We start from the raw sequence: 23,262 nt of genomic DNA, 5'->3' as shown, positions 1-23,262 counted from the left end.
TGTGTTTCATTTTAGATAGGTTTTGTGAATGAATGTAGCTTCAAATTTACTACTCTTCTTATCTACAATATCTAATCTGTCTCTAATTCCATTCAGTGTAATTTTTTTTCATCCCAGACAATATTGATTTCATCTTTAGAAGCTTGAGTTAGGTCTTATTTATGTATGAGATAACTATTTATAACTTTTTAAATATATGAACTTCACTCATAACTTTCTAATATGCTGATGTTTACTATTTCTAATACCTGAGTAGTATGAGTCAATTTTGATGATTTTTTTTCTCCATAATATGTATGAGTGTCTTTCTTTTTTACATGCCTGATAATTTTTATTAAATACCAGACATTGAGATGTCACCTTCTTGTCTGTGAAACTGTTAAATTACTTGGAAACACTTTATCCTTTGGGTCTTAACTTTAAGGATTATTGTGTTAGATCAGAGCAGTCTTTAGTCTAGAACTAATTATCTTCCATTACACAAAAAAAAAATCTTCTCTGTATCCTCTCCAATGCCCTGCAAAATATGTGGTTTTCCAATTGGCCAACAGAAAAGCTATTCCCAGCCTTGTTTAAGTATCAGGAAAAGTTTCCTCTAATACTTTCAAATGCTTCTTGTCTAGCCTTAGGTAGTTTTCCTACCTAATCCCCAGTAAACATTCTCCTGAGTTCTGAAAGGTAATACTCTGCAGATCTCAGGAACTCTCTGTACAGCTGTCTTCCCTCCCCTTGTCTCCCCAGACACTCACCTCAATTTCCTCAGTTCAAGGAATCTTCCAGGACCTATCTAGATTTCCCTTTCTGTGCCTCAGCCCACAAATTAAATGTTACAAACTGGATAAATAAATAAAAAACACATTTGCTGCCTGTATCTCAGAGATTGCTGGTTTTTTTAAACCTCATGTACAGTGCCTTAAAAACTTTTATTCCACTATATGATTTGTCTGCTATTTTTTGTAGCTGAGGATTCTTTTAGATGAGAGTGTAAATCCAGTTTCTTTCTGTGTACAGGGATGAATAATTCAGAAAAGAGAAAAACTAACATTAAGAAAAATTGAAGAATAATGTTTATGACTACTTAACATTATTAAGTTTAAAATATTTAAAATTTAAAATAAGACTCCTTTATTATTCTTCAATATTATTCTCCAAATTTAGTTGCACAGCCACAGTTATAAAATGGGCAACACATATTCTGTAAAGTTGTAATTTTGTTGAGAATAGGAAGAATAAAAGACATGTCCAGTGCTGAAGGCTACATTGAAGGAATGACTAAATAAATATTAACTGCCAAAATTTACATAATGCGAGAAGTCAAAAAATTCAGACACTTGAGAAACAGTAAAAATGTGGTATAATTAATGGATTGCATGTCTTAGGGTAGCCGAAGAGTATTAAAGTCGAGGTATTAAGGGGAGTTGTCTGGAAAGACAGGAAGCAGTAATCCAAGAGTGAGGTGAAGTTGATGTTTAAGGTAGAATAGATGACAAAATGAGTAGAGAATAATGACAGAAGTGTTTTGGCAAGATTGACTGTGACTAGAAGGTAATATTGTAAAGAAATGAGGGGAGATGACCTGGGGCTTGGAAGATAACTGCAACAATGAGGGTCAGTGGCCATCTGATACTACAAAAGTTAATTTTGGGAGTGGGTTAGGAAGAGAGGCAGAAATGTCTAAAAGTAGCAAGAAGAGCTATCAGTATGAACACTACCCCTATTTTCTTTGGGGGTGTGTGTGTGCTTATGAGAAAAACACTTTGGAATGTCACAGGGCAAACAACGTACTTAGAGAGAGCCAAGTATCCATTGGAGGAAGAGAGGAAAATAACTGTTTGAAGAATCATTTGAGAATCTTATGTGTTTTACTAATAATGAAATAATGAACAGAGAATCCCAAAGGCACAATGGACAGATTTCAGGAGTTGGAAAGAATGGAATGAAGACAGAATAGTACATGTGAAGAGTGTCTGTGAGTGATCAAGATACTTTATTGATCTTGTGGCAATGTTTCAAACCCCAATAAGAGATTCACAATCACAGCCGAGAGGCCATGTGGTTTTGGAGCACAGCCATTCTCGCTCCATGAAGTAAACATACTCCTTTTGAGAAGGAGCTGCTGACCTGCCAATGGGCCCAGGTGAAAACTAAGTACCTGACCACTAGATACCAAGTGACTATGTTACTTGAGCAATTCAGTACTAGTTTTTATTTTGGTGCTAGATTTACCTAGGCATACATGCAGGCATGCTCAGAAGCATGCAGCTCAAATGAAGAGACTGCTAACTCCCTCCATAATTATAACTTCTAAAAAATTTACAGTAGGAAACAATATATAATATCAGCAAGATTGCCTACTTTGTGGAAGTCAGCCTTTCCCCTGCCACCTTAGCACTTACTTAATGGGCATATAAGCAAAAAGCTCATGGAAGAAAAGATGGAGGTTATGCATCCTTGGTCTCTCTAATCATGCTACTGACCATCCTGAGTGCCCAAATTTTAATGAACAATGCTGAATTATGTGTCTTCCATTTTGTACTATAATCCAAGAGGGCAATGTGCTGGTTTACGAGATCACTTCTTATTTCCATTATGGAGCGTATCATAACATTTTTATACCAAAATAGTTAAATATTTAGGTTTTCTTTCCCTGCCTGTCATATTTTATTTAGGCTACTATTTTTTAACTTAGTGATTGCTTTGTGCATTATCATGATATAGGGATTAGTCAGAGTAGGCCAGACTCTTCTTCCATGACAAATAAATGTAAAATATCTCTTGACTTACCATATTTTTGTGTTGCTTTCTTGCTTGTGTCATATTTCAACACAGGATGCTTGACTCTTCTTGGAGGCTATCTTCCAAGCAGCATCTCAGGAATCCATAATTATTCCATCTTTTCATCACTGTAATCTTAAGCATGTGGCACCAAAACTTGCTGCAGATGGGAAAAATAAAGTAAGCCTTATTGTTGGAGGATTTTGTAGACAGACCCAGAAGAGACATTTAAAAATTTCTATTACATCCTTTTGGCCAGAAAATAAACAAAGGATCCAGGTAATATTACAAAGGAGCTTGAAAAATAGCCTTCCCATATGACAAGAAAGAAGAATAATTTTAAAAATTAAAAACCTGTATGTGAACCACAGCATTGTCTACGCTACAGTGTACTCATCCCTCCACAAAACAGAGTATAATCTACACATTTATTAATCTTGCTTTTTCTTTCTGTTCCCTTTATTTCATCAATTATAGTACTATTGTTAAGAGTAAATTTAAAATAAACTTCATGAGAAGCAGAATATAAAACAGAATTTTAACACTCCTATATAAAAAGAGGATATTAGTTAGAGTCACATCTCACTCTGAATTTTCAATAACCCATGAAGCCTTGAGCTGTCTCCAAAGGAGATGTGTGAAGGCATTTTCAGGTTTTTGCAGTAAAATTACATGTTTTTATCCAAAGTTAAGTTTAATATTTGTAAATAAAATATTGGGAGAACAGTATGTAGATACTGGTCAATTAAATTTTATTATTTTGGATTGACCACCATCTCAAACTCTGTTTTATTTGAGAGTTTCCTTACAAGATGAGTTTGATGAAATACAGGTTCTACCTTCCATTACAGAATCACCCAAGACTAAATTTTGTTTTTTTCCACTCTATAATGCAGTACTGACCTCTCATTTCAGAATTTTTAATCTGAGGGTAAGAATGATGAAAATTCATCAGATCTTACAGCTAATTTACTCTGTTATGTCAAGCAAGAAAATAATGATGCTTGATTTCAAATATATCCAAGGCAAACTGAGAATGTTATTTAATAAACAATTATCAATTTTTAAGACTTAGAAATCTTCCAGCATCTAATATATGTACACTGGAATCTCAGATACATACACTGAAATATTATTCAGCAATAAAATAAAAATAGTGACACTCGATTTCTAACACTACATGTAAACAGCTTGGAAGTCATCATTGTGATCCTCATAATACCACCAAAAAACTGAATAAACTGAATAAATCAGCAACTCTCTGAAATTTATCAAAGAGGTCAGGTAACAGAAAACCACTGCCCCAGAAACTGTAAAGGTGGAGAGGCAGATACAGAGAATCACAGCTTACTGAAGCAGAAGACCATGAATAGAGACTTCTGTGGAAACAAGTGCTAGGGTAGAGAAAGAGAAATTGCAATTGAAAAAAATTGTTCAATGCTCAATGTAGGTAAGTTTAAGAGTTAAAAATGTCAGGAGTGCCCAGTTTTAGGAGGCTTTCATATGTCTTTGAAGTTTATCTATAGAAACCCTACCATTATCTTCACAATAAAGATCAGAGTAAAATTCCTTCTTGCTGTCATTATGGGGAGCCATTTTGAAATTTGCTCATTGTGGCCAGGTGCGGTGGCTCACGCCTGTAATCCTAGCACTTTGGGAGGCCGAAACGGGTGGATCACGAGGTCAAGAGATCGAGACCATCCTGGTCAACATGGTGAAACCCCATCTCTACTAAAAATACAAAAAATTAGCTGGGCATGGTGGTGCGTGCCTGTAATCCCAGCTACCCAGGAGGCTGAGGCAGGAGAATTGCCTGAACCCAGGAGGCGGAGTTTGCAGTGAGCCAAGATCGTGCCATTGCAGTCCAGCCTAGGTAACAAGAGCGAAACTCCATCTCAAAAAAAAAAAAAAAAGAATAGAAATATGCTTATTGCATTCTGTTCCTTTTAACAGTGCCTGCCTTCAAAAGAAAGTGTTTTACTCGAGCCTAATCAACTGGGGTTCTGCCAAAGCCTAACCAACCTGGGGAAGAAAAATACCTGACCTCAGCTCCTTGTATGCTTCCTGTCATATACAAGAAAAACAAAACAAAACAAAAAATTAAAAGAAAAAACTGCAGCATTTAAGAAGGTCACAGTCTTTAGTGATGGAACTAAAAGACTATGACCTTCTTAAATGCTGCTCAGTTTTTTGTTTCTTTTTAATTTTTTTAATAATGGGAATTTGAACATTTCCCCTTCCTTCAAACCTCACTGCTACACTAAAGGTACAACTGAGAACAGTATCAGTGAGTTTGAAGAAATGAGAAATGCCAACAAAGAATTCTAAAACTGAAATTCAAAGAGAAAAAAAAATTAAAAAGGAAGAACAGAATATCAAAGAACTGTGAAATAATAATAAAAAGTAATATATTTTTAATAACACTATGAAAAGAAGAAGAAAAGAGACAGAAACATAAACATATTTGAAGCAATAGTGACTGCAAACTTCCCAAATTGAGTGATAGGCATCAAACTACAGATCCAGGAAGCTGAGAGAACAAAAATCTGACAAAATATTGAAACAACCATATCCAGACATAGCATATTCAAACTACAGGAAATCAAAAACAATGGGATAATCTTGAAAGAAGCCAGAAGAAGGAAAAAATAGACACCTTACCAACAGAGGTGCAAAAATAAGAGTTTTAGGACTTCTATTTTCAGAAATAATGCAAGCAAGAAAAGAGTAGACATTTGAAGTACTGAAAGGAAATATTTGCCAATTTAGAATGCTACATTCAGCAAAATCGTTCTTCAAGTCTGAAGATAAGTAAATAGTTTCACAAACTAATATTGAGGGAACACTTTGTCAGTAGACCGGACTTAAGATAAATATTGAAAGAAATTCTTAAAAAAAAGTAATATAGTTAGAAATGTGAAACTACATAAAGAAATAAAGAGGATAAGAGAATAAATGAAAATAAAATATTTTATTACTCATATTAATTTCTCTAAGAGATGGTTACAGCATATGAATAAAGAAAATAAATAACAATAATGTTATAAGAAATGGGAGGTCATATCCAACCTTCTGCTATAAAATACACTTTGGCAAATTTAAAGTGTAGAAATCCTATAAAAGATACTTTCTGATCAGAATATGATTAAACCAGAAATTATTAACTAAAAAATAGCTGAATAAGCCCAAAATTTTGCAGATTTAAGTACTTACTTCTAAATAGCATATAAATAGAAAATAAACTAAATAATAATAAAAATGCAACTTCTAAAATTTATGGGATGCAGGAAAAGCAGTTATTATAGGGAAATTGGTAGCATTGAGGGCATATGTTGAGAAATAAAAAATACCTAAAGTCATTTTTCTAGTTAGCTAACTAGAGAAAGAAGAGCAAATAAAATTCAAAGTAATCAGAAGAAAAATTAATTTTAAAAATTACAATAGAAATCAATAAAGTTGAAAACATGAAAGCAACAGAGAACAATGCATAAACCAAAAGTTCATTCTTTAAAAAGATCAATAAAACTGAAAACATAAAATCAATGGAGAAAAACAGAGAAAACTAAATGTTTATTCCTTGAAAAAAACAATAAATTGATAAAACTCCCCAGAGGCAATCTAATTAAAAAGAAGATAAGACTCAAGTTACTAACATCGGAAATAAAAGAGGGGCTATTCTTCCTGATCCCATGAACACTAAAAGCTCAAAATATCAATATTAGGAGAGCAATATTCTTCTTAAACAAATTGTAATAGATCATTTGGATAGACAAATATCTATTTACAAAATTATGCAAGAACCTCTAAAACAGGAACAATCAGGTTCTGATAATGAAAACATTTTTAAAACTTATGCCAGTTTTATACAATATCTTCTAGAAAATAGAAGCAGTGGATAGGAATGCCACCTATCTGAATCTATGAACCCAACATAACCCTAACACCAAAACCAGACACAGGCATGAGGGGGGAAAAAAAATTATAGAAGACCAATCTCTCTCATGAATACATATGCAAAATTTTTCAACACACTATTAGCAAATTAAATTCAACATTATATAAAAAGATTACATATCATGACCATATGGGATTTACTCCACATTTGCAAGGCTTAGAATTCAAAAATCATATGACCATATAAATAGAGGCAGAAAAAGTATCTGATGAAACTTTTATGATAAAAAAACCTTAGCAAACTAGGAGTAAAGGAGGAACTTTCTTAATTTCAAAAAGAAAAATCTTAAAAAAAGAACTACAGCTAATATTATATGAAATATGTTAATAATATGGGAAATGGCAAACTACAGAGAGAAGTATTGAGGGTATATGAAAACTTTATACTTAGAGTGTACTTACAATAAATTTTTCTGTAAATCTAAAAAAGTACATCTTTATAAATAAAGTCTTCAATTTAAAAATAACACACTTCAAAAGATAAAAACATGAAGTACAGATATGTGCTATAATATGAATGGGCCTTGAAAAATTATGTTAAGTGTAGGAAACCAGCCATATATTATATAATTTCATTAAATGAAATATAGAGAGTAGGCCAATCTATAGAGAATGAAGGTAGAGTAATGTTTACCAAGAGCTGTGGTCAGAGTATGAAAAGTGACTGCTGATGTTTTTTTGGGGAATGTTGGTGAAAATATTCTAAGATTAGGTATAAGTGATGGTTGCACAACTCTCTTAATGCACTGAAAATCATTGAATTGTCCTCTTTAAAAGATGGACTTAATTGCACATGAATTATATCTCAATATAGCTTTTATTAAGAAAGAGAAAGAGATAGAAAAAAAATCTTCCATATACATGTAACAGTTTTTTTTCCTCACATACCAACAAGGATTCAATGACTTTCATAAAAATATGCCAACTTTGCTTCATATATTACTATACCCAAAACTTAATTTTAAGTCAACAATTTTTAAATAATTACCTTTAGACATTTGAATATATGTGCTACCTGTGTTGAGCTTTGTTACCACAAAATATAATTTATCTACATAAATTTGATAATCTATATCTATAAAAATCTGCTAAGAAATACATTTAAAAGGTTTTCTTCAAATCTATTAGTGCAATAGTGCATTAATACAAAAACAACTAAACTGACAAAGTTTTCACATAACATGCAATAATTTTATGAATCTATGTGTAACTGGCAGAATAATGGCCCCTAAAGATGTTCATTTCTTTCTTTTATTTATTTATTTGTTTGTTTGTTTCTTTTGGACAAATTCTTGTTCTGCCACCCAGGCTGAAGTCAGTGGCCGATATCGGCTCACTACAATTTTTGGTCCAAGGTTCAAGCGATTCTTCTGCCTCAGCCTCCCGAGTAGCTGGGACTACTGGTGCACGCTGCCACGCCCAGCGAATTTTTTCTATTTTAGTAGAGATGGTGTTTCACCATGTTGCCCAGGCTGGTCTCAAACTCCTGAGCTCAGGTATTCCGCCCACCTCGGCCTCCCAAATTCTGGGATTACAGGCGTTAGTCACTGGGACCCACAGATGTTCAGTTCTTAATCTCTAGAACTGGTGAATATCTTACATGGCAAAAGGAAGTTTGTTATAAAGTAAAAATTTTACATGGGAAGTTTATCCAGGAATATTTCTTATCCCATTGAGTCTAATATAATAACAAAAATCCTTATAAGTGAGAAATTGAGCCAAGAGAGTCAGAGTGAGAGAAGGAAATGTGATAAAGTAAGCAGAAGTCAGAGTGCTGCAATTGTGGGCATTAAAGATGGAGGAGAGGTCACAAGTCATCATTCTGGAGATGACCTAAGGAGGCTGGAACGATCAAGGAAGCTGATTGTCCTCTAGAACTGCCAGGAGAAATGCTCCCATGCTAACACCTTGATTTTAACCCAGTGAGACCCATGTAGGATTTCTAACCTCAAAAACTACTCAGTAATAAATTTGTGTTAAGCCGTAAATCTGTGGTAATTTTTATATTAACAATAGAAAACTTATACATTTGAATAAATATAAAGACATATATCTGAGGTGAATTCATTTTAGTTTTATGTACTAGAAAAGATATGATCTAGCTTTATAAACTTATATTTTTAGATTAATAACTTTGTACATCTTCATATTTGCACATTTTGATTCAGGATCCAGGAAGACACACACAAACATGCATTTATCTTTTTTTTTGAGACTGAGTCTCACTCTGTCTTCCAGGTGGTAGCTCGGTGTTGCAATCTTGACTTACTGCAACCTCTACCTCTGGGGTTCAAATGATTCTTCTGCCTCAGCTTCCCAAATATCTGGGATTGCAGATCTGCACCACTACATTCACCCTAATTTTTTGCATTTTTAGTAAAGATGGAGTTTCACAATGTTGATCAGGCTGGTCTCGAACTCCTGGCATCAAGTGATTCACGCACCTCAACCTCCCACAATGCTAGAATTACACGTGAGCAACTACACCTGGCAAAAAAAAAAAAAAGTGCATTTATCTTGAACTTTGATTTCTAGTGTGTATTAGTTTGTCCTAAAACTGCTATGAAGAAATATCTGAAACTGGGTAATTTATAAAGGAAAGAGTTTTAATTCACTTACAATTCTGCATTGCTGGGGGGAGGCCTCAGGAAACTTAAAATCTTGGCAGAAGGCAAAAAAGAAACAGGCACCTTTTTCACAGAGCAGCAGGAAGAAGAAGAGCTAAGCAAACAGTGAAGAGCCCCTTACAAAACCATCAGATCTCATGATAATTCATTCACTATCATGAGAACAGCATGGGGAAACTATCCCATGAACCAATTACCTCCAACTGGTCCTACCCTTGACACCAGGGATTACTACAGCTGAAGGTGAGACACAGAGCCAAACCATATCACAGCATAATTTTACCAATACTGCTTCATTATTTCATGGGATATTTTTAGAGGATCACCTACAGTATCTACAATTTTAATACCTAAATCAAATTATTTTATAGAAATAGGTAGTTATAAATATTAAAAAATAAAGATTAAAAAGTTTCAAATGGGCAATAATATGCAATTAATTTAATACTGTGTATTTAGGTGAGAGTGAAGGAGTAAAATTTGTCAGGGTTTGGTTGTAGAAAATATTTTAAATGTTTTAAATTTTAACTTACACTTTGTTATGCAAAATCATAGCTTTATTTCTCCGTAACAAAATTCAACTTAGTTCAAAATTTTTCATTTACACTGAAGTCGGAAAACAACAACAACAAAGAAAAAAAACAAAACCTCTAACCTGGCAAGTGAAGGTGACTGTCAGTCAATTCAAGACTTATGCTGAGACAAAATCATGGTTCTTCCTTATTACTTATTTAATCATTTCCCCGGGTATTTGCAGTAAGGGAAGAGAACTACTAATCATCTTGTCATCAGGGGAGTTTTTGATTTGCATCTCTCTGATGACCAGTGACGATGAGCATTTTTTCATATGATTGTTGGCCTCATATATGTCTTCTTCCGTAAAGTGTCTGTTCATATCCTTTGCCCATTTTTGAATGGGCTTGTTTGTTTTTTTCTGTAAATCCGTTTGAGTTCTTTGTAAATTCTGGATATCAGCCCTTTGTCAGATGGGAAAACTGCAAAAATTTTTTCCCATTCTGTTGGTTGCCGATTCACTCTAGTGACTGTTTCTTTTGCCGTGCAGAAGCTGTGGAGTTTGATTAGGTCTCATTTGTCTATTTTGGCTTTTGTTGCCAATGCTTTTGGTGTTTTGTTCATGAAGTCCTTGCCTACTCCTATGTCATGGATAGTTTTGCCTAGATTTCCTTCTAGGGTTTTTATGGTGCCAGGTCTTATGTTTAAGTCTTTAATCCATATGGAGTTAATTTTAGTATAAGGTGTCAGGAAGGGGTCCAGTTTCTGCTTTCTGTACATGGCTAGCCAGTTTTCCCAACACCATTTGTTGAACAGGGAATCCCTGCCCCATTGCTTGTTTTTGTCAGGTTTATCAAAGATTGTATAGTTGTAGATATGTTGTGTTGCCTCCGGTGCCTCTGTTCTGTTCCATTGGTCTATATCTCTGTTTTGGTACCAGTACCATGCTGTTTTGATTACTGTAGCCTTGTAGTATAGTTTGAAATCCAGTAGCGTGATGCCCCCCGCTGTGTTCTTTTTGCTTAGAATTGACTCGGCTATGCGGGATCTCTTTTGGTTCCATATGAAGTTCATGGTGGTTTTTTTCAGTTCTGTGAAGAAAATCAATGGTAGCTAGATGGGGATAGCATTGACTCTGTAAATTACTTTGGGCAGTATAGCCAATTTCAGGATATTAATTCTTCCTAACCATGAACATGGAATGTTTTTCCATCTGTTTGTGTCCTCTCTGATTTCATTGAGCAGTGGTTTGTAGTTCTCCTTGAAGAGGTCCCTTATGTTCCTTGTGAGTTGTATTCCAAGGTATTTTATTCTTTTTGTAGCAATTGTGAATGGCAGTTCGTTCTTGATTTGGCTTTCTTTAAGTCTGTTATTGGTGTAGACGAATGCTTGTGATTTTTGCACATTGATTTTATATCCTGAGACTTTGCTGAAGTTGCTTATCAGTTTCAGGAGTTTTTGGGCTGAGGCGATGGGGTCTTCTAGGTATACTATCATGTCGTCTGCAAATAGAGACAATTTGGCTTCCACCTTTCCTATTTGAATACCATTTATTTCTTTTTCTTGCCTGATTGCTCTGGCTAGAACTTCCAGTACTATATTGAATAGGAGTGGTGAAAGAGGGCATCCTTGTCTAGTGCCAGATTTCAAAGGGAATGCTTCCAGTTTTTGCCCATTCAGTATGATATTGGCTGTTGGTTTGTCATAAATAGCTTTTATTACTTTGAGATGTGTTCCATCGATACCGAGTTTATTGAGGGTTTTTAGCATAAAGGGCTGTTGAATTTTGTCAAATGCCTTCTCTGGGTCAATTGAGATAATCATGTGGTTTTTGTTTTTGGTTCTGTTTATGTGGTGAATTACGCTGATAGACTTGCATATGTTGAACCAGCCTTGCATCCCTGGGATGAATCCTACTTGATCATGATGAATACGTTTTTTGATTTGCTGTTGCAATTGACTTGCCAATATTTTATTGAAGATTTTTGCATCTATGTTCATCATGGATATCGGCCTGAAGTTTTCTTTTCTTGTTGGGTCTCTGCTGGGTTTTGGTATCAGAATGATGTTGGTCTCATAAAATGATTTGGGAAGGATTCTGTCTTTTTGGATTGTTTGAAATAGTTTTAGAAGGAATGGTACCAGCTCCTCTTTTTGTGTCTGGTAGAATTCAGCTGTGAATCCGTCTGGACCTGGGCTTTTTTTGAGTGGTAGGCTCTTAATTGCTGCCTCGACTTCTGACCTTGTTATTGGTCTATTCATAGTTTCAGCTTCCTTCTGGTTTAGGCTTGGGAGGACACAGGAGTCCAGGAATTTATCCATTTCTTCCAGGTTTACTAGTCTATGTGCATAGAGTTGTTTGTAATATTCTCTGATGGTGGTTTGAATTTCTGTAGAATCTGTGGTGATTTCCCCTTTATCATTTTTATTGCATCTATTTGGTTGTTCTCTTTTATTTTTAATCAATCTGGCTAGTGGTCTATTTTGTTGATCTTCTCAAAAAACCAGCTCTTGGATTTATTGGTTTTTTTGAAGGGTTTTTTGTGTCTCAATCTCCTTCAGTTCAGCTCTGATCTTAGTTATTTCTTGTCTTCTGCTGGGTTTTGAGTTTTTTTGATCTTGCTCCTCTAGCTCTTTCAATTTTGACGATAGGGTATCAATTTTGGATCTCTCCATTCTTCTCATATGGGCACTTATTGCTATATACTTTCCTCTAGAGACTGCTTTAAATGTGTTCCAGAGATTCTGGCATGTTGTGTCTTTGTTCTCATTGGTTTCGAAGAACTTCTTTATTTCTGTCTTCATTTCATTGTTTACCCAGTAAACATTCAAAAGCCAGTTGTTCAGTTTCCATGAAGCTGTGCGGTTCTGGGTTGGTTTCTGTATTCTGAGTTCTAACTTGATTGCACTATGGTCTGAGAGGCTGTTTGTTATGATTTCAGTTGTTTTGCATTTGTTGAGCAGTGCTTTACTTCCAATTATGTTGTCAGTTTTAGAGTAGGTGTGATGTGGTGCTGAGAAGAATGTGTATTATGTGGATTTGGGGTGGAGAATTCTGTAAATGTCTATCAGGTTTGCTTGCTCCAGGTCTGAGTTCAAGCCCTGGATATCCTTGTTGATTTTCTGTCTGGTTGATCTGTCTAATATTGACAGTGGAGTGTTAACGTCTCCCACTGTTATTGTGTGGGAGTCTAAGTCTCTCTGTAAGTCTTTAAGAACTTGCCTTATGTATCTGGGTGCTTCTGTATTGGGTCCATATATGTTCAGGATCGTTAGCTCTTCTTGTTGTATCGATCCTTTTACCATTATGTAATGGCCTTCTTTGTGTCTTTTGATCTTTGTTGCTTTAAAGTCTATTTTATCAGAGATGAGAATTGCAACTCCTGCTTTTTTTTGCTCTCCATTTGCTTGGTAAATCTTCCTCCATCCCTTTATTTTGAGCCTTTTTGTATCCTTGCATGTGAGATGGGTTTCCTGGATACAGCACACTGATGGGTTTTGGATTTTTATCCAATTTGCCAGTCTGTGTCTTTTGATTGGTGCATTAAGTCCATTTACATTTAGGGTTAATATTGTTATGTTTGAATTTGATACTGCTATTTTGATCCTAAGTGGCTGTTTTGCCTGTTAGTTGTTGTAGATTCTTCATTATGTTGATGCTCTTTAGCATTTAGTGTGATTTTGGAATGGCTGGTACTGGTTGTTCCTTTCTATGTGTAGTGCCTCTTTTAGGAGCTCTTGTAAAGCAGGCCTGGTGGTGACAAAATCTCTGAGTACTTGCTTGTTCGTAAAGGATTTTATTTTTCCTTCACATCTGAAGCTCAGTTTGGCTGGATATGAAATTCTGGGTTGAAAGTTCTTTTCTTTAAGAATGTTGAATATTGGCCCCCACTCTCTTCTGGCTTGTAGGGTTTCTGCCGAGAGATCTGCTGTGAGTCTGATGGGCTTCCCTTTGTGGGTGACCTGACCTTTCTCTCTGGCTGCCCTTAGTATTTTCTCCTTTATTTCAACCTTGTTGAATCTGACGATTATGTGCCTTGGGGTTGCTCTTCTTGCAGAATATCTTTGTGCTGTTCTCTGTATTTCCTGCCTTTGAGTGTTGGCCTGTCTTGCTAGGTGGGGGAAATTCTCCTGGATGATGTCCTGAAGAGTATTTTCCAGCTTGATTCATTCTCTTCGTCCCCTTCTGGTACACCTATCAAACGTAGGCTAGGTCTTTTCACATAGTCCCACATTCCTTGGAGACGTTGCTCATTCCTTTTTATGCTTTTTTTCTCTAATCTTGGTTTCTTGTTTTATTTCATTGAGTTGGTCTTCGACTTCAGATATTCTTTCTTCTGCTTGGTCAATTTGGCTAATGAAACTTGTGCATGCTTCGCGAAGTTCTCGTATTGTGTTTTTCAGCTCCTTTAATTCATTCATATTCCTCTCTAAGTTATCCATTCTTGTTATCATTTCCTCATATCTTTTTTCAAGTTCCTTAGTTTCTTTGCATTGATTTAATACATGTTCTTTTAGCTCATGAAAGTTTCTCATTATCCACCTTCTGAAGTCTAATTCCGTCATTTCATCACAGTCATTCTCCGTCCAGCTTTGTTCCCTTGCTGGTGAGGAGTTTTGGTCCTTTCTAGGAGGCGAGGTGTTCTGGTTTCGGGTGTTTTCCTCCTTTTTGTGCTGGTTTCTTCCCAACTTTGTGGATTTATCCACTTGTTGTCTGCGTAGTTGCTGACTTTTCGATTGGGTCTCTGAGTGGACACCCAGATTGTTGATGATGAAGTATTTCTGTTACTTGGTTTTCCTTCCAGCAGTCTAGCCCCTTCGCTGTATGACTTCTGAGGTCCACTCCAGGCCCTGCTTGTCTGGGGTGTACCTGTAGCAGCTGTGGCACAGTGAGGGATGCTACCAGTTTCTTTTTCTGCTATCTTTGTCCCAGGATGATGCCTGCCAAATGTCCGTCTTTTGGATATAGAGGGGTCAGAAAGCTGCTTGAGGAGACAGTCTGTACTTTATAGGAGCTCAATTGCTGAGCTGTGAGCTCTGTTGTTCATTCAGGGCTGTTAGGCTTCTATGTTTGATTCTGCTGCAACAGAGCTCATTTAAAAGATCCTTTTTTTCTCAAATGCTCTGTGTTGGGGGGTTCGGGCTTTATTTTTGGATGTCCGTTGTGGTGTTCTGCCAAGCTAGGGGGCAGACTAGCCACTGTTTGCCTGCTGAGGCTTTGCCCTGCTGTTGTGTGTTTTGCCCTGTTGCTGCAGGCTCTGCTGTTCTGCTGTGGTCTCCGCCATGCCCTGCGGCAAAGTCTCTCTGTTGTAGCGGGTTGCCTCGGCAACGGCAGGCTGCGTCAGCAGTGGGCGTGAATCTCAGTAGGGACGGGTTGCCTCGGCAACGGCTGGCTGCATCAGCAGTGGGCGTGTATCTCAGTTGGGGCGAGTTGCCTCGGTAATCGTGGACGCCCCTCCCCCACAGAGCGTCTCGGACCATCTGCACGGGGATCCTTTGAAATCGTGGTTTTGTTCGTCCCACTGGGCTACCCCAAACACTCTGTCCCTGCAATCCCCTGGGTTGCCCACTGTCCAAGTCTCATTCAGTCTCAAGTCCAGCCCTCTCAAGTCTCAGGTCGCCAGTTCAACAGGGCACCTGGACAAGCGCGCCCTGTGGGGAGCGCTGGGTAGGGCCGGCAGCCACCACCCTGGCTGCCGGCTTCGCCATGCAGAGGTACTGCCTGGCGTCCCGCGTCTCCTTTATACTTGGGAATTTCCCCGTTCTGTGGGCAACAAAGATCAGTCTGGAAATGCAGCTCCAACTCACCTCTCCGCGGATTCAACGAGAGCTCCAATCCTGGGTTGTTCTCACAGCGCCATCTTGAGTCCTCCTATTCCTCAATTCTTAACTTCTTTTCTGGTACTAACAGAGAATGGTTGGTGATAAGAATGAATTTTTCACACCCTCAAGGAATTGGTGGTGGCCATGTGTCACTAGAATTATAGGTACGTGTGTAAAAAGTAAAGACATTTCTGTTTTTTGTGTGTCTGCCCCAGGACAGTGTGGAGACCTCTGGCTCATGGGAAGTAAACTATTTCATTATTCTCTTGCATTGTCCATATAACTAGATTTTTGTTTTTGTTTTGTTTTAAATCTTTACGGTCTAAATTAGCCACATTTGATTTTAAAGGATTTTTGTTTTGAAATTAAAAATAGAAAACAAAACAAACACAAACTCCTTTTTTCCTCAATCAAATGTTTTTAAGAATAATTGCTTCAATGAAGTACTTAGCAAAGTTGAATTTGAAACAGGAAACTGTTCTTGCAGCTTGAAATGCTTCAATTGATGGAGTTAAGGAACAATTTAAAGAAATAAAAATAGTATGAACTAAAACACAGGAATTAATATTTCAAGACCAATATCTTAATAGAGGAAGAAATAATAAAGCTAAGGGATATATTTCTTTAGGAAAGAACACAAGTAGCTTGTTCTGACAAAAGCTTGTGATATTGGATAACTTGCTCTATACAGCATTTTGTATTAGTCATATTACTGTACTATAGCATGAAGGTGTAAAGTCTTAGTTCTAGAGACAGTATTTTTAAATCTGGGCTTGTTCATCTGTTAGCTATATGACTGTGCAAGATAATTATCCTAAGTCTCAGTTTTTTTATCCAAGTAAAAGGATGACATTAGTGCTTATAGGATTATTATATGAAGCTAAGAAATTTATATAAATATACTTGTAAGATTTTCACAGCTGATGAGCTATTGTTATTACTAATATTACTATTGGTATATTTGAAGTCATAGGATGCATATTCTCAGCTTTTTGCTAGAGGCCATTGCAAAGTTTGTCAAATGCATCTTTGAGTGACATTAATGTATCTATAAAATAAACCAAAATCATGGGACATGCTTTCCTGTCTCTGTTTTTGTTCGTTCTTTTACTTTGCCACCTCTCTGTTTCTGTGCCCTTATATCTTTTCTAAGCTCTATTATATTCACTAGTTTTTTGAGTTGAGAGTACTATCTGCTATTAAGACTTTGTTTTAAGTAGATGTAACCCTCTTTCGCTTGGCACTCTTGCATCCAGGAGTAGGTATATGATTAGCCTTTGACAAAAGACATGTGAGAACATTTATAAAGACTGATTCCAGAAAATGCCTTAAAAGGGTGCCACATGCCTCTAATGGTTTTCTTTATTCTTTACATCATTAAGAGCACTCTCAGATAGCCCACAAGATAGCAAAATTATGTATTTTCTTAAGGGATGGTAAAGGAACAGAACAGAATAAGAGTTTTGGGCCGGGCATGGTGGCTCACGCCTGTAATCCCAGCACTTTGGGAGGCCAAGGCGGGTGGATCAAAAGGTGAAGAGATCGAGACCATCCTGGTCAACATGGTGAAACCCCGTCTCTACTAAAAATACAAAAAAATTAGCTGGGCATGGTGGCGCGTGCCTGTAATCCCAGCTACTCAGGAGGCTGACACAGGAGAATTGCCTGAACCCAGGAGACAGAGGTCGTGGTGAGCCAAGATCGCGCCATTGCACTCCAGCCTGGGTAACAAGAGCAAAACTCCGTCTCAAAAAAAAAAAAAGAGTTTTTGGATGACATAATGAAAAAAATAATAATTCTTAAACTAGAATATCTAGCAGTTAGGACATTTATGTGATTTAAATCTATGTTTTCTAAGCTGCAGTTGAATAAATTATAACAACTTTTTTAGACCGTCTCTACTTTCAGTTTTTCACTTTCCCTGCCATCTCTAAAGAACCACTGTCCAAATACTTTACAAGCCTTCGTGGGCACTGTCACTACATCTGCTGAGCACTTGTGAATATCCCTGTATTCACAGGGACCCCTGCCTATTCTGCTAAGCACCATCCTTTATTGTTAACTTTGTGCTTAAGAATTTCCCCACTGGTTGCCATACATGTGGGTAACTGATGCCCTGAAACATCCAATTTTCTGAACCACTTCCATAGTAAAACAAAGGTAAGGCCAGCTTCTACTTTATAATATTTTAAAAATTGTGGTCTATTGATAAATTTCCACTTTGCTTCTCAGGATCATAGGGGAATTTGCAATTAAATGGTTATTTTAGATTTTATTTTCTCCTTTGCATTAAAATGCAAATCTTTGGGAGGCAGAGACAAATCACAATCATGAAATCGTCAGAATTATTCCTTTATTCTTGTGACTAACATCTCATGATTGAATTTTGCTCTTCATGTTCAATGTGTTAGTCTGTTCTTATACCACTCTAAAGAACAGTCTGAGACTGCAAAATTTATAAAGAAATAAGGTTTATTTGACTCACAGTTATGCATTGCTGGGGAAGACTCAGGAAATTTACAATTATGGTATAAGGAAAAAGAGAAGTAGGCACAGGGCATCAAGATGGAGAAGTGGTGAGCAAAGAGGGAATAGACTCTTACAAAACCATCCGAGCTCCTGAGAACTCACTCAATATCATGGGGAAAGCACGGGGAAAACCTCCCCCATGATCAAACCTCAAACTGGTCTCTCCCTAGACACATGGGGATTGTAGAGATTACAATTTAAGATGAGATCTGGGTGGAGACACAAAGCCTAACAATATTATTCCTTCTCTGGTCCCTCCCAATCTCATGTACCTTTTACATTTCAAAACCAATCATACCTTCCCAACAGTCGACCAAACTGTTAATTAATTACAGCATTAAATCAAAAGTCCAAGTCCAAAGTCTCATCTAAGATAAGGCAAGTTCCTTCCACCTACAAAATCAAAAGCAAGCTAGTTACTTCCTAGAAACAATGGGGGTATAGGCATTGGGTAAATACATTCATTCAAAATGGGAGAAATTGGCCTAAACAAAGGGGTTACAGGCTGCTTGCGAGTCTGAAATCAAGCAGGGCACTCAACTCTTGAACCTCTGAAATAATCTCCTTTGATTCTATGTCTCACATACAGGTCACACTGTTCCCATGGTCTTGGGCAGCTCCACCCCTGTGGCTTTTCAGGGCACAGCCAACATCCAAGCTGTTTTCAAAAGAAGATGTTTAGTGTCTGTGGCTTTTCCAGGTGTATGATACAAGATGTCGGTGGATCTACCATTTTGGGGTCTGGAGAACTATGGCCCTCTCCTCATAGTTCTACTAGGCAGTGCCCCAGTGGGGACTCTGTGTGGGCACTGTGACTCCACATTTCTTTTCTGTACTGCCCTAGCAGAAGTTCTCTATAAGGGTACCACCTCTCTAGGAAACATCTAGACATAAGGCATTTCCATACATCCTCTGAAATCTAGGCAGAGGTTCCCAAACCTCAATTCTTGATTTCTGTGCACCTGCAGGCCAAGCACCATGTGGAAGAAACCAAGGCTTGGAGCTCACACCCTCTGAAGCTATGATTTGAGCTGGAGGATGCAGGGTACCAAGTACTCAGACTGTATAAAGTAGCAAGGTCCTTGGCCCAGCCCATGAAAACATTTTTTTCTTCCTAGGCCTATGGGTATCTGATGGAAGGGGCTGCCATGAAGACCTGTGATTTGCCCTGAAGACATTTTTCCCATTGTCTTGGCAATTAACACTTGGCTCCAAGTTATCTATGCAAATTTCTGCAGCCAGCTTGAATTTTTCCTCAGAAAATGCTTTTTTTCTTTTCTATGGCATCTTCATCCTGCATATTTTCTGAACTTTTATGCTCTGCTTTCCTTTTAAATTTAATTAAGTTTCAATTCCAAACCATATTTTTGTGAATATGTTTTGTGAATTATTTTTTTTTTTGGAGACGAAGTTTTTGCTCTTGTTACCCAGGCTGGAGTGCAATGGTGCAATCTCAGCTCACAGCAACCTCCACCTCCTGGGTTCAGGCAATTCTCCTGCCTCAGCCTCCTGAGTAGCTAGGATTACCGGCATGCACCACCATGTCCAGCTAATTTTTTTTGGTATTTTCAGTAGAGACAGGGTTTCACCATGTTGACCACAATGGTCTAGATCTTTTGACCTCGTGATCCACCTGCCTCGGCCTCCCAAAGTGCTGGGATTACAGGCTGGAGCCACTACACCTGGCCAAACTCAATGATTTTAAAAGCATCCAAGTCACTTCTTAAACACCTTGCTGCTCAGAAATTTCTTCTGACAGGATACCTTATATCATCTCTCTTAAGTGCAATGCTCCACAAATTCCTAGAGCAGCACCCCAATGTCACCAGTCTCTTTGCTAAAGCATACTAAAAGTCACCTTTGCTTCAGTTCCTGGGCAGTTCCTCATCTCCATCTGAGACCACCTCAGCCTGGACTTTATTGTTTATATCACTACCAGCATTTTGGCAAAGCCATTCAACAAGTCTTTAGGAAGTTCCAAACTTTCCCACATCTCTCTGTCTTCTTCTGAGCCCTCCAAACATTCCAGCCTCTGCCTGTTACCCAGTTCCAAAGTTGCTTTCACATTTTTGGGTATCATAGCAATGCCCCACTACCTTGGTACAAATGTACTGAATAAGTTCGTTATGACATTGCTATAAGAAATACTGAAGACTGGGTAATTTATAAAGGAAAAAAGTTTAATTGACTCATAGTCCTTCATGTTTGAAGAGGCCTCAGGAAACTTACAATTATGGCAAAATGCAAAAGGAAAGCAAAGTACCTCCTTCACATGGTGGCAGGAAGGACAAGTGCTGAACAAAGTCAGGAAGAGCCCTTTATAAAACCATCAGATTACATGAGAACTTGCTCACTATCATTAGAACAGCACGGGGCAACCCCCCCCCCCACCATGATTCAATTACCTCCACCTGGTACCTCTTCACACATTGGGAATATGAGTATTATAATTCAAGATGAGATTTGAGTAGGGACACAAAGCCTAACCTTGTCACCATGGAATGAGCTCTCTTCCAGAGAATATATTAATTTCTACTGGTCTAATAACAACAGCCAGTTATGACCATAATTATCTCCACATGAGAACCAGGTTCAACTTTAAAGTAAGAATTCCAGTTGTGCGCAGTGGCTCACACCTGTAATCCCAGCACTTTGGAAGGCTTAGGCAGGTGGATTACATGAGCTCAGAAGTACTTCATCTCTACTAAAAAATAATAGTAATAATAATAATTAGTTGGGCATGGTGGCACACATGTGTAATCCCAACTACTGTGGAGGCCGAGGCAGGAGAATCACTTGAACCTGGTAGGCAGAGGTTGCAGTGAGCAAGACTGCACCACTGCACTCCAGCCTGGGTGACAGAGTGAGACTCTGAATCAAAAAAATTTAAAAAAAAAGGTAAGGATTCCTACTAAGTAAATAGTTTTATTACTCAGAACATTTATTTCTTTAAACAATGCAGCTTAATGATAGTAAACATTTGAGTATCTACTAAATGGCTCTTACTTCACATGTAAGGTAACCTATAAAAAGGTTCAGCCAGCTGATAAATAATTTATCAAAATTATGCACTGAGGCATAAGAAAAACAACCATGGATCACATCTGTGAACCCACTGGATCCACTGTAGGATGGGATTAAGCCGGGACTCTTTTATCCCCTGGCATTCATAAACCTCAACCCGAGCAATGGAAATGATGGTATGACTGAGATCCTATCTTAATGTCTACATAAACACTTGATTTTGTAAGTCTGTTTGTCTGGCTCTCTCTCTGTCCCCTGTGAGTTTTATATTTAGATGTCACATCAAATTCTTTTGTTCAGAAACGATTCAGGGGTATAATTACTGTACAGACTTGTGGTGACATCACAGAACATTTCCTTAAGGTGACAGAGTGCTATTTAATTAGTGGGTACTGGGTCTATGTGTTACATTACATCTAGAACAAAGGTTAAAAAGAATCGTGAGTTTTTATTTCAGCAGATGTCAGATTTCTGAAATCCAGATGTTAAGAAATTTTTTCATGCTATAGAAACAATTCCTGTTGCATTCTATACATCTTGTACCTAAAAACATCACGTCTCTGTGGATCAAGGCACTTTAAATGGCCTTAAAGTCTTGCTATATGTTAGGGTAATTTTCTCATTTTTTTCTAACAGCTAAGTGCTCCCAGGTAGTTTCCATTTTTCTGAGATACTATTTACACCATAGAAACTGGATATCCTCGTTTGAAGGCAGCATCACCTGTCAATTCCAGCGTACAAAAAAGGTCACAGGACACCACCAAATCTTTTACTGATACCTTTGTCCACATCACCAGTGAATTTTTTATTGCCATAGTGGTAAAAACAATTGCAAAATTTAGTAAGATTTGAGAGACCTAAGAGCACTATTAAAAAACTGAGAGCATTTATATATAACAAAACAAAATATGTAAACAAATTTGGGTGGGAGTGCTTTAAATATAGGGATAGATTTAAAGACACTTACAGTGTTTGTAATATTGAGATTTCTTCTCTAAGAACATGGAATGTATTGTAACCATTTATTTTCTTTTTTTTTAAATTATACTTTAAGTTATGAGGTACATGTGCAGATCATGCAGGATTGTTACGTAGGTATATATATGCCATGGTGGTTTGCTGCATCCATCCCCCTGTCATCTACATTAGGTATTTCTCCTAATGTTATCCCTCCCCAATCCACCCACCCCTCCCCTAGCTCCCCCATCCCCCAACAGGCCCCAGTATGTGATGGTCTCCATTTTTTTAATGTCACCTATTAACCTTTATAATTTTATTCCCAGAGAATTTGCAATTTTTTCTAGCACCAGAGAATAATTTTTCTTTGATGTTTTTCCTATCTTCCTTTTTTTTTTTTCCTACATCCTTTTCAAAATTTATTTGTTTACGTGTTTTGAGGCCAGGTTTGATGGCTCATGCCTGTAATCTCAGCACTTGGAAGGCCAAGAAGGGCGGATCACCTGAGGTTAGGAGTTCAAGTTCAGCCTGACCAATATGGTGAAACCCTGTCTCTACTAAAAATACAAAAAATAGTTGGGTGTGCTGGCAGGAGCCTGAAGTTTCAGCTACTCAGGAGGCTGAGACAGGAGAATCGCTTGAACCTGGGAAGCAAAGGTTGCACTGAGCTGAGATCGTGCCACTCCTGGGTGACACAGCAAGAGCGAGACTCCATCTCAGAAAAAGACAAAAAAACCCTCTATTTAAATGCATTTACATAGATGCATCTAACAAACATAATGTTGACTAAAATATAAAGAAGGTCAAATACTATGATATTGGATTAAAATGACTCATCAATTTGAATGCTGAAATTGACTCAGAAAAAGAGTGTACCACAGTCAGTGGAAGATGAAAACTAAGGAGTTAGACCATATGGTGCTATACCAGAAATCAATCAAGGATTGAATTAAAGAGGATTTGAGGTGATTTTGTAAAAATAATCTGGAGATAGTGAGGTGGTCCAGGAGAATGGAAACATATCTGGCTCTAATGCAAATAGTGTAGCAAAGAGGAAAAC

The 23,262-nt window shown here is 37.4% G+C and overlaps 1 long non-coding RNA gene across 1 annotated transcript in view; it reads right to left on the bottom strand.

The window, feature by feature from the left end:
• Window positions 1-23,262, bottom strand: part of LOC144579879 (uncharacterized) — a 487,785-nt gene that overhangs the window by 460,891 nt on the left and 3,632 nt on the right. Inside the window, exon 2 of the long non-coding RNA XR_013528453.1 lies at window positions 2,785-2,935. This is a non-coding gene — a long non-coding RNA (uncharacterized LOC144579879). The remainder of the gene's footprint in view (window positions 1-2,784; window positions 2,936-23,262) is intronic.

The sequence above is a fragment of the Callithrix jacchus genome, chromosome 17 (assembly GCF_049354715.1).
Source record: "Callithrix jacchus isolate 240 chromosome 17, calJac240_pri, whole genome shotgun sequence".
NCBI classification, from domain to species: domain Eukaryota; kingdom Metazoa; phylum Chordata; class Mammalia; order Primates; family Cebidae; genus Callithrix; species Callithrix jacchus.
Note: the sequence above shows the minus strand (reverse complement) of the source record. Positions and strands in the feature narration are given on the sequence as shown.